Genomic DNA, 17,050 nt, shown 5'->3' on the forward strand with positions numbered 1-17,050 from the left:
CTTACTATACAGGGCTTTTTCTATAAAAATGGAGTATGAGGGTGCTGATCTTGTATAAGATATATCCATTCACATAACGTCCGTATAAAAGATGGCGCCGTGAACGTTAACAACAACGCGAAGTCGGAGCACCGTAAAAACAAAGCTGTCGCCTGACGCTCTATTTGACACGGTTTTCATATTTCTTGAGTAATTATACAGTTTTTGACGAACAGAAATATTGTTTTCTGGCATCACTTTTTACGGGGAAAATCTGCATTTTGGTATGAGAGAGCACGACAGACAAAACCCTGCTATATTGAAGATTCAACTTATTGTCATTACGTAGTACAGGTACGATGTAACGAAACGGTTTCTCTGCATTTGACCCATCCTAGTGTTAGGAGCAGTGGGCTGCCATTATGTACGTCGCCCGGGGAGCAGTGTAGGGACCGGTGCGTTGCTCAGGGACACCTCGGTAGCACTTGGTCTTTCCGGGACGTGAACTGGTGACCTTCCAGTTGCCAAGCCAAGTCCCTATGGACTTCGCCACCACCGCCCTGTATCACTATTGAACTCATTATACTGTAGTATACTACATTACTATACTGTTATTACTATATCACTATCAAATCAAATCAAATCAAGTTTTATTTATACTGTATAGCACATTTTTAAAACGATTTTTGGTCGAGCCAAAGTGCTGTACATATAATAATTACCTTACAGTAAGGACACTTTACAGCAAATATAACAGAATATCAGTATGAGAAAAACGACACCCTCTGTCCTTAGACCCTCACATCGTACAAGGAAAAAATACACTGCTCACTTTACCACAATACTCCCATTTCAACACTTTCCCTCTGTTTTGATTCTTACTTTCAAACAATGCCCTTTGAGACGTGATTTTTCCTTTTCTTTGTTTTATCGCGTACTTCTTGACGCATCTCAATGTATATTTATGTTGCTTTTACAATTTCTGGTGCAGCATTGTTTGATTGCAAAATAAATCATGATTTAATTCAGGTTAATCCTGAATGGTGCAGCCCACCCACGAGCATATAGGGGAGGGGAGTAGTAGCAGGTGTTGCCATGACGATAGGCTGCATAGTATTTTCCAACAGCGTTCTCACCTGTCTCTAGATACAGTATGTCATGAAAAAATATGGCGTCAATTAAATATGATAATAAACTATGACCCACATGTTGCTGGTCACCACAGCACAGTCAACCACAAATACAGCCTTAATTAAAGGATTTTTTTCAGAAATGATTATATGTTTAAAGAACATTTCACCCCTTCTTCCAGTTCCATGAAAACCAGGTCAGTAGTTTTCCTGTAATCCTGCTGACAAACAAACCAAATCATTACCGAGGTAATCAATGAATAAGATCGATGCAGTTTTCTATGTACTCCTCTAGTAGTGCCTGCCTTTAAACTGTTTTAGTTTAGTAGATTTCTGATGTTACTCAGCCTAATGAAGATTTCTGTCTCTCAGCATCTCTCAAAGAACGTTGTATTCAGATGATTGATTAAATAAATGCTTCAATCATTTGTTTACACGGCACAGATGTCGTTGTTTTGAAGTGATTCCCAGTACATTTCCATCATGTGTGGTCGTTTAAGGAGGAGGACATAACCCTCGCTCTGCTTAAAGATAGCCTTTAGCATCAGATGCTAATTGCCTCGTCCTTTGTCTCATGATTGTGGACTTTAATTAATTCTGAATCGGGTTTTTTTTGGGTGTGTGATGCTCATAGACAGTTGGATTTAGTCCCTTGTGTTTTGTCAAAGGTCCCTGCAGCTTCATTGATGTATTGGATCACTAGTTTAACTCACTTTGATGTGTGTAAAGTGGCTTTACTCTAAGAACCCTGAGCGACTGTGGTCTGTTTTGGCACCACCTCCTGGAGTTACAAAACACTGCACCCGGGAGACTGTGTGTGTGTGTGTGTGTGTGTGTGTGTGTGTGTGTGTGTGTGTGTGTGTGTGTGTGTGTGTGTGTGTGTGTGTGTGTGTGTGTGTGTGTGTGTGGTGTGTGTGTGTGTGTGTGTGTGTGTGTGTGTGTGTGTGTGTGTGTGTGTGTGTGTGTGTGTGTGTGTGTGTGTGTGTGTGTGTGTGTGTGTGTGTGTGTGTGTGTGTGTGTGTGTGTGTGTGTGTGTGTGTGTGTGTGTGTGTGTGTGTGAGCGGCCTGTAGCTTTCACAGTCAGGTGGAAGCCCAAACCCTGATACATAATAGGTGCCATTGAAGCCCTTTATCACTTTGATGTGTCCCTTTTGAATCCCCAGGGGTTTCAGCATCAGGTCACACACTCGCGGCCCTCGTACACAAAGGTCTTTTCATCCCTGTTAATCCGATGATTATCAGTTAAGAGAGCAGATAGTTTTTCGAGGGTTCGCAGAAGCTCAATATTAGGAAATGTCCAGGACATGTGACAGAAGTGACGCTGGCTGAAACCGACGTGCACCGAGCCACATGAGCACTTATGAGTGAGCGTGCACAGACGTTTAGCCTTTTATAACAAAAAAGTTATCTGTAAATAGGAAGCCAACAAGGAGAGTTAGTGCACATTGAGTTTGTTGATTTAAAAATGTAGTTACCAAAAGTAATGTAGCCTGGATTACTTTCTGTTACTTATGGATTACGTCAATATAAAATACAATACAAGAAATTTAAGACGGCATATTATGCTCCTTTTTTTGTTTACATCAGTATGTAGTGTCTCTACTTTAAAGAGTCCTCTCCTGCTGATGTTCAGGTGTATATCAGTATGTAGTGTCTCTACTTTAAAGAGTCCTCTCCTGCTGATGTTCAGGTGTATATCAGTATGTAGTGTCCAGTGGCGTTTTTATATGTACAAAAGTGGTGGGGCACAAAAAACTTAGATGTCTATATATAAGCTTCTGCAGTGACGTGCAGTGAGGTTCATGGCTGCTGAGGCACTGGCACTGACTCTTCAGGTTTACAAATATTATATTTTGACCTAAACCAAAATATAATATTATTTTCAAAAGCTTTTTTTGTCTGATGCTTCGATTAATTTTAAACAGACAGTTCAACAAAAGGATACCCAAAAAATGTAATTTTATCATTTAAATATTGAATTGTTCTCTCATAGTAAGATCCCATTTTCAATAAAATTGCGGTCTTACCTTGACTTGAAGATGAAGTCCATTTGCCTATCCTTCTGGACAAACATTTCTATTACTTTTTTGTAAAAGTCCTCCTTATCTTCTAGTAGTTTCAAAAGTCTATCATAAATCTAATCGATAGATTTTTGATAAAAAAATTATATAAGTAGGGTAGACATGTGGATATTATCCGGCTAATCAAAACGTGCATTTATCTAACAGGTACGTTTCCCACAGATCTTATTTCGAGCTATTTTCTAAAATCCTCTGGAGAAATCTCATTGCTTTTTTGTGCTTACTTCCTGGTTTTAGGACGCGTCACTGCAGCTCTCTCGTCTCCTCTTCACACAGCACACTTTTCGCGGCACACGTACTTACAGCCAATCAGCTCTGAATGATTTGAGATGACGTATGGTGGGGATGGTAGCTCCATGCCCCTCTGGTCATTATTTTTTTGCCACACACATTTCATTACAAAATACTCTGAGCATGCGCAGTGTAGTTTTTACAGTCACCGTTGACTTCACAGCGAGAGGGAGGGGCATAATCAGGTTTTGTCCCACATGGCTCTAAACAGCTCAATAGGCACACACTGTGACTGTAGACACACTAATTAGAAGAACACAGACTAAAACAGCAATGTACAGACGAATCAGATGATTAAACATGATCTTAAAATATATTTTATATATTTTTTTTTTTTTTTTTTGCATTTTTGTAATCATTATTTGTAATACTTTCTGCTGACACTAGGTGGGGCTGTGCCCCACCTGCCCCTAATGACCAGTCGCCACTGGTAGTGTCTCTACTTTAAAGAGTCCTCTCCTGCTGATGTTCAGGTGTATATCAGTATGTAGTGTCTCTACTTTAAAGAGTCCTCTCCTGCTGATGTTCAGGTGTATATCAGTATGTAGTGTCTCTACTTTAAAGAGTCCTCTCCTGCTGATGTTCAGGTGTATATCAGTATGTAGTGTCTCTACTTTAAAGAGTCCTCTCCTGCTGATGTTCAGGTGTATATCAGTATGTAGTGTCCTTTACTTTAAAGAGTCCTCTCCTGCTGATGTTCAGGTGTATATCAGTATGTAGTGTCTCTACTTTAAAGAGTCCTCTCCTGCTGATGTTCAGGTGTATATCAGTATGTAGTGTCTCTACTTTAAAGAGTCCTCTCCTGCTGATGTTCAGGTGTATATCAGTATGTAGTGTCTCTACTTTAAAGAGTCCTCTCCTGCTGATGTTCAGGTGTATATCAGTATGTAGTGTCTCTACTGGGACATGTCTCCATGCTTTAATGTTCAAAAAGCTATTTATTGTTCTCATACTGCCTGTGCTGCAGCACCTCTTTTCACCCTCTGTCTGAAACCAGAGCCCAGTCTGCTCTGATTGGTTAGCTGGCTGGCTCCGTTGTGATTGGTCAACCGCTTAAAGATGTCCCGCCCCTTCGCTATCACGTACAATGTGCTAGAGCGCTAGCCAAAAGAATTGCGGGTGTTACATAGTGATGTCAATATGGGTAATGGACTTGCGTGGAAGTTGTAGTACCACCATTTAGCCACTATGAACATTTACTTCAATGTCTGGGTTGGTATTTCCCAATGCCTCCACTTAACATAACGAAAAGAGAGAAACTAATAGCTAGCATTTCCAGCTGGAAACGAATTTTTTTTTTCCTGCTCTAGGTTTTTTTTTTTTTTTTACTCACAGGGGAGTAGGCGGCACATTAGCAACATCCGCTAAGCTTGGCTGAATTCTGTCTGTGGGCATAACTGTGTGGTTAATGGGGAGCTAACCAGGTGTGACCTTGCTTTTGGTAATTGGGGCTCTGCTGAGAGGCCGAGTAACAACAGGAAGAGAAGTGACAGCTCCCACTGCTACCACCAAAGAGAAGGAGCGGAAACATATTAAAGTGAAGGCCGGGACATCTTGCAGCGGGACACAATACAAATACAAATGACACACATTATGCCTTTATTAAATATTGAACATCCTCTGGAGTAAAATAATGTCCAGCTAGGAGGCCAAAGTGTGTGTTGACCAAGGTGTTTTGCCAGAGGATGTTTTGCTGCCCTGTGAGAGTTTGGGAAATATTCTGAAACACAGTGCCGTGACTGTAGCTGCTGTTATGTAGGCCAGCATCACCCTGAAGTGAGGTACATGGAAATAACATTACATAAATCACAGGGACTGACCTCACCTCTGTTCCTCTTGTTCTAATTGAAGTAAGGACACTGAGTACACACGGTGTAAGTGTGTGTGAGGCCGTTAATTATGTGTGTGTTACATAAGGCTGTGCTGCTGAAGCTGCTGGAGACAAGGCCTGACCTGAGATCTGTCCTTGATGAGCAGATGGTGACACACATGCAACAAACATACTGTTGAGGTGAGGTCGATAATCTAACTGGGGTGCAAAAAATCACTGTTATACACTTTAATGGTTAAAGGGTACTTGTTTTTTTCCCTTTCCTGTAGTGTGTTATATCCCAGCCCCCCCTGTGTGACATCACTATGTAACACTCGCGCTTCTATTGGCTAGAGCTCTAACACATACATGTTATACTATCAGATATGGTCAAATTCAGCTTGAAAAGATTCCATAAAAAGCTGAACAATTGTAAGGAAATGTATCAAAATAGCAAATAAACTATATCCAATTATAGGAGCATACTATTTACTAAAGGCAAAACATGTCAAATTACCGTTCTGAAATAAGAAAGATGTGGATGTAGAGATGCCCCACCCTACACATCCTTAAGTTACATACTTTGTTTGGCACTAATCCTCAATATGATCACATTTTGAATCATATCGCAATTGAAATATCAGTCAAAAAAAAAATCACAATTAGATTTTCATCCCAAATTGAATCGGTCCTGAACATGTGTCCAGATGCTCCTGGTACAAACTGTGTTATTATTTTCTATTTGTGCAGATGAGAGGGGATTCAACAGGGTCTACTTGACAACAATCTGAAATAAAGACAGATGGAGCAATGAAAGAAACAGGAAATGAACGCAGCATGGGACAGGATTAGATCGAGATGAACTGAAGGATGGAGGTGTGTGTGTGTGTGTGTGTGTGTGTGTGTGTGTGTGTGTGTGTGTGTGTGTGTGTGTGTGTGTGTGTGTGTGTGTGTGTGATGTGTGTGTGTGTGTGTGTGTGTGTGTGTGTGTGTGTGTGTGTGTGTGTGTTGTGTGTGTGTTGTGTGTTGTGTGTGTTGTGTGTGTGTGTGTGTGGTTGTGGGTGTGTGTGTGTGGTGCTGCTCTGTATGAATGGGTGATGACTCGTAGTATATAAAGAGCTTGAGGCGTCAAATACCTGATAAATGAATTTATAAGTACAGTCCATTTATTTAAAAAAAACGAAATAATGGAATTGAACGTGTAGAGTGAAACAAATATAAAAACACCAAGAAGTATCTGTACAAACATCTTTTATTTCATACCATGGGTTCTTTTATTATGAAAGTTGATTAACACATAAATTGAATGAATAAAATACTTTAGTAACCAACATGTAAAACAGTAATGAATTTATACTGTACTTGTTTACAACAGTGAGGCACACACATGGACATTAGATTTTGATTTTGAATTTTATTTTTAAATCAAGTCTTTGTAATCCTAATTGTAATCCTGATTGTAATCCTAATTGTAATCTCAATCTTTATTTATTTATATAGCACCTTTAAAGCAACCTTCAGTTGACCAAAGTGCTGTACAGGCAATACATATTAAATAACACAATGGGAGTACAATAATAAAACAATAATTAAAAACATGATAAAAAGCACACTAACTAGAAAAATATTTTAAAAAACACATACAAATGTAAAAATGTAATGTTCAACTAGTATTAAAAGCCAGTGCAAAGAGGTGAGTTTTTAGCTGAGATTTAAAAAGTTCAATAGACTCAGCAGTCCGGATATGTACTGGGAGGCTGTTCCACAGTCTGGGAGCTGCAACACTGAAAGCCCTGTCACCTAGGGTTTTTTCTGAAACCACCAACGAGAACCACCAACATATATAAGTAATCCTAATTGTATTGTGAAAACTATGTGTGAGGTGAGAGAGGGTGAGCTAAATTGAGGAGGGACTTAATATTGATGTTTTTTTGTTAATCCTATCTGAATTACTGGAAACCCTGAGTACCAGGAAAAAACCATACATGAGAAAAAGGTGAAGGGAGGAGGCGGGTGAGGTAGGAGGAAGGAGGTGAGGGAAATGGAGGAGGAACAGGGGAGGAAGAGGGAGTTACTGTTGTCCAGCCAGAGCTGAATCACCAGCCTCCATCTTCTCAGTCTCATTTGAGGCACTGTTTCTCCCCTCAGCTTCCCGCCCTCTTTGATTTCTTCCTCATCCTCCTTCTCTACCATCTTGCTCTTCATCTTCTGCAAGGTGACGTCTCTGTCCTCAGTGTCCCTCCTGCGGGAGAAGAAACCTCTGCTCTTGTTCTTCATGTGAAGACAGAGGTCCTCCAGTAGTTTCTTCTCCTCCTCCATCTGTTCCTCCTTGGCCTCGCAGCTCAGTTGTCCCTGAGCCAGGTCGTCCCTCTGCTCCTCCACCTGTTTCCATCGTGTCTCCGTCAGATGAACCTTGGTCTCCCAGATCTCTTGGTTCTGGGCCAGGTCTTTGGAGAACATCTTCTTCTGCTCATCCAATTGGTTCTCCATCTGCTTCACCTGCCTCTCCTTCAGTTGGACTTCGCTCTCCAGATTCTGGTTCTTCTTGGCCGAGTCCTTTTCCTCATCCTCTGCCTTTCTTAATTTCGTCTCCACCTCTTTCAGATCCTTCTCCCTGCTCTGGTGTTTCTGAGCCAGGTCGTTCTTCTCCTGGGTCACTTCTTTTAATTTGATCTCCACCAAATTAACCTTGGCTTCCCAGCTCTCTTGGTTCTGGGCCAGATCTTTGGAGAACATTTTCCTCCTGCTCTTCCAACTTGTTCTCAAACTGCTTGACAAGCTTCTCCTTCTGTTGGACAAGCAGCTCCCAGCTCAGCTGTTTCTCAGCCAGGTCTTTGGAGAACCTTTCCTTCTGTTCATCCAAACCGTTCACCAACTGCTTGACTCGTCTGTCCTTCAGTTGGACTTCGCTCTCCAGGCTCAGGTTTTTCTTGGCAGAGTCCTTTTTCTCATCCTCTGCCATTTTTAATTCAGCCTGAACCTCTTTCAGATCCTTCTCCCTGCTCTGGTGTTTCTGAGCCAGGTCGTTCTTCTCCTGGGTCACTTCTTTTAATTTGATCTCCACCAAATTAACCTTGGCTTCCCAGCTCTCCTGGTTCTGGGCCAGGTCTTTGGAGAACATCTCTTCCTGCTCTCTCATCTGGTCCTTCAGCTGTTTGACATCCGTCTCGCAGCTCTTGTTTTTCTTGGCCAGGTAATTTTTCTGCTTCTCCACCCGTTTGAGTTGTAGCCTCCAGCTGTTGAAACTCAGTCTCTCTGCTCAGGTTTTTCCTGTGCAGGTCGTTCTTCTCCTGAGTCACTTCTTCGTATTTCTTCTCCATCTGTAGTTTCTCACTCTCCCAGATGTCGTGTTTCTCTGCCAGGTTCTTGGTGAACTTTTCCTCGCACTGAAGGAGTTGTTCTTCTCTTTTCTGCAGCAGGTTTGAGTTCACCAGGTTGACCTCAGTTGTTCTGGTCTGAGAGCTTCTGTTGCTCTGCCACCATGTCGTCCAGCTGCTGCTTGTGTTGGCTCTCTGCAGCTTCCATCTGCTCCTTCAGACGTGAGATGTCTGCCACACGGTACTGGATGACGTTAAAGAGCCTTTTATTGTCTTGGTCAAACCTTGAGTTCCTGTTACTCAGGAGGTCCTCAAGACGTTTGACGTTGTCTTTTTCTTCGCGCATCCTGTGGCCAAAGCCAGCCCTCTCCTCCCCTAAAGCCATGTGAAACTCATCCAGGCCGTATATCCATCCATTTCTGCAGTGGATCTGCCTGTAAGCATGATCAGCTTCAGCTCCATGGTCAAAGTGCCTGGGGTTTCCCCTCTGGTTCTGGTTGGTTCTTCTATCCATGGCACAGTCTGTATTCTTGTGTTGTGCGTAGGTACAAATTATCTGTGTGTCCGTGGAAGAAGTTGTCTGTCTAGAAGACTGTGAAGGTTGTCTGAATGCGTCTATCACTAAACGATCTGGAGTGAAGGTTGAATACAGATCAGGTCTCTCTTACTATTGAGAGACAGAGAGTTCCGGAACACACACCAAAGCCACCTGTGACTATCATGATGACATAGTGATGATGTCATCTCGTATGTGAGGCTGTCATTCCAGTGATGTCACACACACACACCTGCATGGAATCACCAACACAATACAACTACAACTCCCAGCATGCTTAGCGGCAGGAAACTACAAATGGTAAAAGGGAAAGTGCGATTGATTGTTCCCACTTTGTGACTTTATAAGCAGAATAAAATCTTTGTGTTTCAAATGTTTTTACCGATACTAGTCGCCAAATTTGATTGTCTCGTCATATAGCGTTTCCATGGCAACGCATTCCCCAGCCTCATGATATCGCTGTAACTCAAAGGAAAATGTTTATGATCGCCACCAATCTTCACGTGTATTTAACGTGTGGTGTGTGGTGTGTGTGTGTGTGTGTGTGTGTGTGTGTGTGTGTGTGTGTGTGTGTGGTGTGTGTGTGTGTGTGTGGTGTGTTGTGGTGTGTGTGTGTGTGTGTGTGTGTGTGTGTGTGTGGTGTGTGTGTGTGTGTGTGTGTGTGTGTGTGTGTGTGTGTGTGTGTGTGTGTGTGTGTGTGTGTGTGTGTGTGACTTCTGGCGGAGGTTGGCGAGGCAATAGTGGAGCATGGGGTTCAGCAGACAGTGGGGGGGGGGGGGGGTCACAGTAATCCCCAATTTTATAAATCGAACAGTAATCTGATGTTTGTTATGTAACTTTAAGGGAATACAATTAACCTTTTTTTGTATAATGTATCTGTTACTCCCTGAGCTTACTGATAGGTTATAAATCCCTACTGACAGTGAGGCCACTTCCTACAGCCTGGTGTAACATCACAGTGACAGTGGGTGGTGGGCTACAAAAGCAAAGAGTAAGAGACGAGAAAGAGACCCTGGATCTTTAAGTCCCATTTAATCCGTTACTTGGTGAAGTCACTCGTTAGTACGCAACATGTAGCTTTGGTAGGACACAGTGACTGCAGAGGAGAGTCTCACATTGCCATTAAATAAATAAAGCTGCGATGTAAAGGGTTAACACGCTTTCAAGTTATTTGATGTTTGTGTGTTTCTTTGAACCCGCAGTGATCGAAGGGAATCATTTCACCGACAGAGAGCAACACAGACATGAAAGAGCTTAGAATGAGAACCACACAGCGACTTCTGTTAGAATAGGAACGCCTTGGAGATACATCTATGATGCTCTTTTGAGTTTGAGACCAGTTTTGAATTTGGGTAGAAAGTAATGTCAACAAACAGATTCTGCATAATGATAGAATAGAATAGAATTGGGAGGGATGAAACCCTCTTTAATGGTCACACATGCAGAGCCCACAGCACACACAGTGAAATGTGTTCTCTGCTTTTAACCCATCCTAGTACCAGGAGTCTAGTACTAGGAGCAGTGGGCAGCTATTGTACAGCGCCCGGGGAGCAATGGGAGTGTGGGGGGAAGGGGGGTGTCCGGTGCCTTGCTCAAGGGCACCACGGCAGGGCAGGAGGTGAACTGGGACCTCTCCAAGTAGAAGTCCACACTCCATATTTAGGTCTGGTCGGGGACTTGGACCAGCGACCCTACGGCTCCCAGTCCAAGCCCCTACTGACTGAGCCACTGCCGGATCACGTGATATGCGTGCATGTGCAAATATACATTCCTCATGTGTTGCTAGGTAGAAGTATTTTATCGTCTACTATGTATGTTTTTATTTTTATTAGAAGGACAGGGTCCAGAACACATTTCCTCCCTCTTTCCTCCCTCTCAGACACTGTTCAAGTGTCTGCTTTCACTCGAGCTCCCATGCAACAGTTCACAGAAACCAATCAATTATTCTCAGAAATGTGGACCCCAGAGCGGGGACTCTTAATCCTCTCAGCCTGAGACCCAAATTGAGGAAATGTAGACATCTTGAAACCTCAGGTTCATTAGGACATGTCAGGTTCATTAGGACATGTTAGGTTCATTAGGACATGTCAGGTTCATTTGGACATGTCAGGTTCATTTGGACATGTTAGGTTCATTAGGACATGTCAGGTTCATTAGGACATGTTAGTGCTCCTGACAAGACAAGAGTTGAACAAAAACTCACCTAACACTCAAACAAAATGAATTCACAAACCCAGACTACATGCAGGGTTGGGAGGGTTACTCTAAATATGTACTGTGTTACAATACAGTTTTCAAAGCCCTAAATGGGCTGGCTCCGGCCTATATAGCTGAACTCCTCCAGCGCTACACCCCAGCCAGAGCTTTAAGGTCTGCTGACCAGCTGCTGCTGGTAGTGCCCAAGACCAGGCTCAAAACCCGAGGGCACCGAGCCTTCGCAGCAGCTGGCCCTAGGCTCTGGAACACTCTGCCCCTCCATGTGAGGTCGGCCCAGACCCTAGGGGTTTTTAAATCTACTCTTAAAACACACTTCTTCTCCCTGGCCTTCTAGTCAGAGCGGAGCACGACTCCTGACTTTTCCCTGTGTTTTTTTATATCTGTTGTAATTTATTGTCTTTTATTGTGATTGTAGTAATGTGTTTTTATGTGATTGTAGTATTTATTACATGTACAGCACTTTGGCCCGACCAAAAATCGCTTTCAAATGTGCTTTATAAATAAACTTTGATTTGAATTAAAATATGTAATCAGTGACTTAATCATGTATAAAAGTAATGTAACCTGATTACTTTACGTTACTTCGGCATTAAGTCAACATCAAATGCAATACAGGAGAACATAAATATCAATAAGATGTTTTTTTACTTAAGCGTATTATGTAAGACAACAGAACCATGCAACCTTAGAAAAGAAGAAACCAACATATTTAGGATCAGAACAGATTGTATTTATAGGAAAACCTGCCTTTCATGAAACATATTGAGCCGATACACCAACACTGAAAACACATGAGCACATACTACAGTTTAAAAAAGCAGAAATCAAATCTGAGCTGACAGAAAATGCTCCGTTTTAGTTTAACACACACAGTTAAGCTCACACACACTATTTTATGAACGTATAGGTTCACCTGCTGAATTAAAAACAGAACAAATGAAGCAAAGAAAGTGAAAACCATAAAGCAGATTCAGGCAGTAGAAGTATGGATTGACACGTAAAGTATTATCCTACAGAACAGAACAGCTGACAGAGAAGAGACAACATCTGATCCTTTACAACACACACTATATGATCTTTTTAGGTTTGTACTAACGCTGTAATCCTGCTGGTAATCCCTGATTATTAGAAATGTAATAGGGTTTGATTCCGTCTTTGTTTAATGTAACATTAAGAGAATACAGTTTCCTTTTTTCTGTATCCTCTTACATGTAATCCATGACTCCCTAAGCCCGTCTACATGCACATGAACACCTGCTGCTCCTGCCCACACACATACTTACAAACACACCGTGTTCTTGGCACCGTGTGAGCTTCATGTGAGTCTGTTTTGTCTGAAACCTTTGTTTATTTATAGCTCTCTCTTTTGTCCTTCCTGGAGGTCTGACTCAGAAAGACGCTTTTACATTTCATCTGTTTCAATATCTCAAGATCAAACAACAACAGGGTTTGACGCAGCTGGAGAGTGAGCAGGGAGAGAGGGTTACTTTCAAAATGTGATTCTTTACTAGTTACCTGTAGAAAGATATAATCAGTAACTTTATCTGAGTATCACAATATAAAAGTAATGTAACCTGATTACTTTCTGTTACTTTAGGATTCCCTTTAACCCTCCTATTGTCTTCATTCCCCCCCCCTTACTTTGGTGCTCATGGTCAAATTTGACCGGTCCTGTTTTAACTGCTATTACATTAACACAAGAACCATTAATCATCACCAAATGTCCTTTAACACCCTTTCAAACTGTACATATTGTATCAGACTACTGGTATACATGAAAAACTGCAGTAAATATACAAAGAATAGACACTGAACATGTATTGCGTGTGCCAGGTGTGATCCATGTGGGGGGGATGGGCACATAAGAGCGGGAAATGTGTCAAATTGTTTTGTGTGTGTTTGTGAGTGCCAGGTGTGATTCACATTGGGGGATGGGCACATAAGGGGAGGGAACACATCTAGTGTGTGTGTGTGTGTTGTGTGTGTGTGTGTGTGTGTGTGTGTGTGTGTGATGTGTGTGTGTGCTGTGGATGTGTGTGTGTGTGTGTGTGTGTGTGTGTGTGTGTGTGTGTGTGTGTGTGTGTGTGTGTGTGTGTGGTGTGTGTGTGTGTGTGTGTGTGTGTGTGTGTGTGTGTGTGTGTGTGTGTGTGTGTGTGTTTGTGTGTGTGTGTGTGTGTGTGTGTGTGTGTGTGTGTGTGTGTGTGTGTCAGATTTGACCCGAAGACAACAGGAGGGTTAAATCAAATGCAATACAAATAAGTATGTTGTGCAAATCAATAAGATGTTTTTCACTTATGTGTATTTCTGTAAGACAACATAACAATGTGACCTTAGAAACCAAGATATTTAGGATAATAAATGTGGTATATTAAATGATAAGCTTGGCATAGTATAGTTTCTTAAATGCTGTTTTAGTTTAACACGTGAATTCAAAGCAAACACAGTATGTTTGTTGACTAAATCAGGTGTCCACCTACTGCCAAAAAGATCGTTCAGGCAGTATGTCTACCTATAATAGAGGTCGATCTTTATTTTAAAACGTATTCTAAGGTTGTTACCCTGCTAGAAATCCAACAGTAATCTGATTACATCTTTCTTTATGTAACTGTAAGGGAATACTGTCCCCTTTACATGTAAACAGTAACTCCCCAAACCTGTCTATGAGTTCGAATTAAATTCAGGTTTGTAATATAAACACGGGAAACGTGTGGTGCAGTGGGTTAGTGCGTTGGTGTTCGGATCAGGGGGTCACAGGTTCAAACCCCACTGCAGTCAGCATGTCGTTGTGTCCCTGAGACACTTCACCTTAAATTGCTCCTGTGGGGATTGCCCACAGTATTGAGTATGTAAGTCGCTTTGGATAAAAGCGTCTAACAAGTGACATGTAATGTAATAAAGGATAATCCTCTGCAACATGAACAGATCACTTTGCCAGTAACCACAAGAAAATTAAGGTTTTTGCAGGAGAAAAACTCATGAATAGAATACAATATCTATACATTAAGAAACAGCAGTACGGCTAGCTGCTTTACAAATAGAGCACACACGAAGGAAAACACAATATATTGACTACAACCCCCATAGACTGTACAGTGTATTATACAATACGAAGTCAACGTACTGGATGACTACAATCGATGTGCTCATGTTTATAGCAAGTTTAAGGATGTACCTAATGTCATTTTTTAAGATATTATTGTTTTGAATTAAGCTAAAGATGTCGGTCGTCACATCTTATAAAATCATCCGTTTGTATTAAAGGTAGGGTAGGTAATTTTGGAGAAACCAGCTCGAGTGCGCTAGAATTTGAAAATACACAGCCGGAAAAAATCTGCCACTTCCTCACAGAGCCCCTCCTCCAACACACACGAATGCGCACATGACCAATGAGGGCACGAGATAAGTTTGTGCACAGATGGAAGGCTGACAGGCAGGTAGGCCATCCAGTTATTTTAGCCGGGCCGGCTCAGATGATTGGTCGTGCTTTTTCAACACAGTCTCACGGCATTTCGTGTTATAGTCACGAAATTAATCTATTGATTCGTGTTCACCAACACGATTTCGCCATTTTTTTCGTGTCACACAGAACGATTTTAAAAGCAATGTAAATAATAACAAATTAGAAGGAAAAACAGATACAAAAAAATACAGATTTAAGTATTCTGACACAAAACGATTTTAGAAGCAATGTATTTATATTGATAGTATGTTTCGTGCCTGCACCAAATAATAACAAATTAGAAGGAAAAAAAGATGACAAAAAATACAGAGTTCAGTATTCTGAGGCTCTGAGACATTTCTTTTCCTCACGGACGGCAACAAAACTCAGACATTATACAATTTAAAATAAAAAGGGTTAGGCTTAGGGTAAGATATTGAGTAAGAACATGTTTTTATGAACCACACAGCTTCTGGTCTTCCAAGACCCGACCGGACAAAAAGACGTGTTGCAGGCACGAAACATACTACCAATAGAAATACATTGCTTTTAAAATCGTTCTGTGTGACACGAAAAAAATGCGAAAATCGTGTTGGTGAACACGAATCAATAGATTAAATTAATTTCGTGACTAATAACACGAAATGCCGTGAGACTGGGTTGGCTTTTTACAGTACTACGGCTTCCACTGATGATATTTTTTTATGGATTTTTTGTCAAAGCACTTAAGATATTCATTGCTATCAGGATGTTAAGAGCATTCCATGGAATATAACAAAAAGTGTATCTCGAGCCGGTTTCTCAAACTTACCTACCCCACCTTTAAGTGATTCACCAGATTAAATAAGTGGTATTAGATTTTAACTACACGACCATCATAGTCGAATTAATGTTCAAATAACAACATCAACGTGTTGTCTAGAGAATGAATCTTTAATTTGTGTCTCTTTTCGGCACATTTTTACACTCAAGTTATGTGTGTAAGAAGTTGGAGAGACAATCTGTAACCAAAACTTAACAAGAGCAGGATTTAAGAGGCGTATAATTAACACGATAAGAATATTTAAGTATTTCAAAATACAAAAAAATAAAAATAAAATACAAAAAACAAACCAACAAAAAGAAAATAATATTAAATAAAAAAGAAATACAAATAAAATAAATTAAAACAATACATCCTCTCCCTTCCCAGGTCAATTAACACAGGACTGAATAAAACCATGATCCCTCAGGGAGCTGAGTCAAGCTCCGGTGAGTTTCTGTCGGAGTTGCTGGAAGAAAACCAGTGTTCAGCAGTATTAAAAATACACACAAGTCATGTTTTATCACATGTTTCACCCCGGGAGGAAATGAGCGACCAGAGAATAAATATGCTTATTGAAGAAAGAAATGTCAAGCGCGAGATATGACTGTGTGGTGGAGGTTATGATGCTCAGAGAACAACTCGATCCATTCAGGACGAGCTGCAGGGTTTCTCTGGAGCTCTCCCACAGCTGAGCGTTTTCTTTCTCCACCTGTCAGCCTGCTCTCTTTGTCCGGCGTTTCCTTTGTGAGGCGAGCGATTCAGGCCCGGAGAGATCATCTGTCCCGCTGCTGAGCCAGTGTTGGGAGAGTAATGAAAAATTCACAATCGCAAAAAAGATCCTTTGCTGTATCGGTTTACCCTGTTCTCAGGGAAAGGGAGGCTAATTTAGTTTTTTGTGCAAAGCTACTTGCAAATGAATTAGTTCTCTCTCTCACCGTCACACACACACACACACATACACACACACACACACATACAACACACACACATACACACACACACACACACACACACACACACACACACACACACACTCGCACTCGCACACACACACTCACACTCACACACTCGCACTCACACACACACACACTCGCACTCACACACACATTCACACACTCGCACTCACACGCACACTCTTTGTGACATTTTGCCAGGACAAGACCTCATTAGCACAAATGCTAAAACAAGTGCTAACCAGACTCACACACACACACACACACACGCACACACACGCACACACACACACACACACACTCACACTCACACTCACATTCACACTCACACACTCGCACTCACACACACACTCTTTGTGACATTTTGCCAGGACAAGACCTCATTAGCACAAATGCTAAAACAAGTGCTAACCAGATTACAGGCATTGTATTACATTTAGACATGACTGTAAAGGCTGCTTCGACCACAGTC

General features: G+C 41.5%; 1 protein-coding gene across 1 annotated transcript in view; it reads left to right on the forward strand.

Annotated features, from left to right (window-relative positions):
- Positions 1-17,050, forward strand: part of adcy5 (adenylate cyclase 5) — a 116,615-nt gene that overhangs the window by 69,581 nt on the left and 29,984 nt on the right.

This window comes from Trematomus bernacchii, unplaced genomic scaffold, assembly GCF_902827165.1.
Source record: "Trematomus bernacchii unplaced genomic scaffold, fTreBer1.1, whole genome shotgun sequence".
Lineage (NCBI taxonomy): Eukaryota > Metazoa > Chordata > Actinopteri > Perciformes > Nototheniidae > Trematomus > Trematomus bernacchii.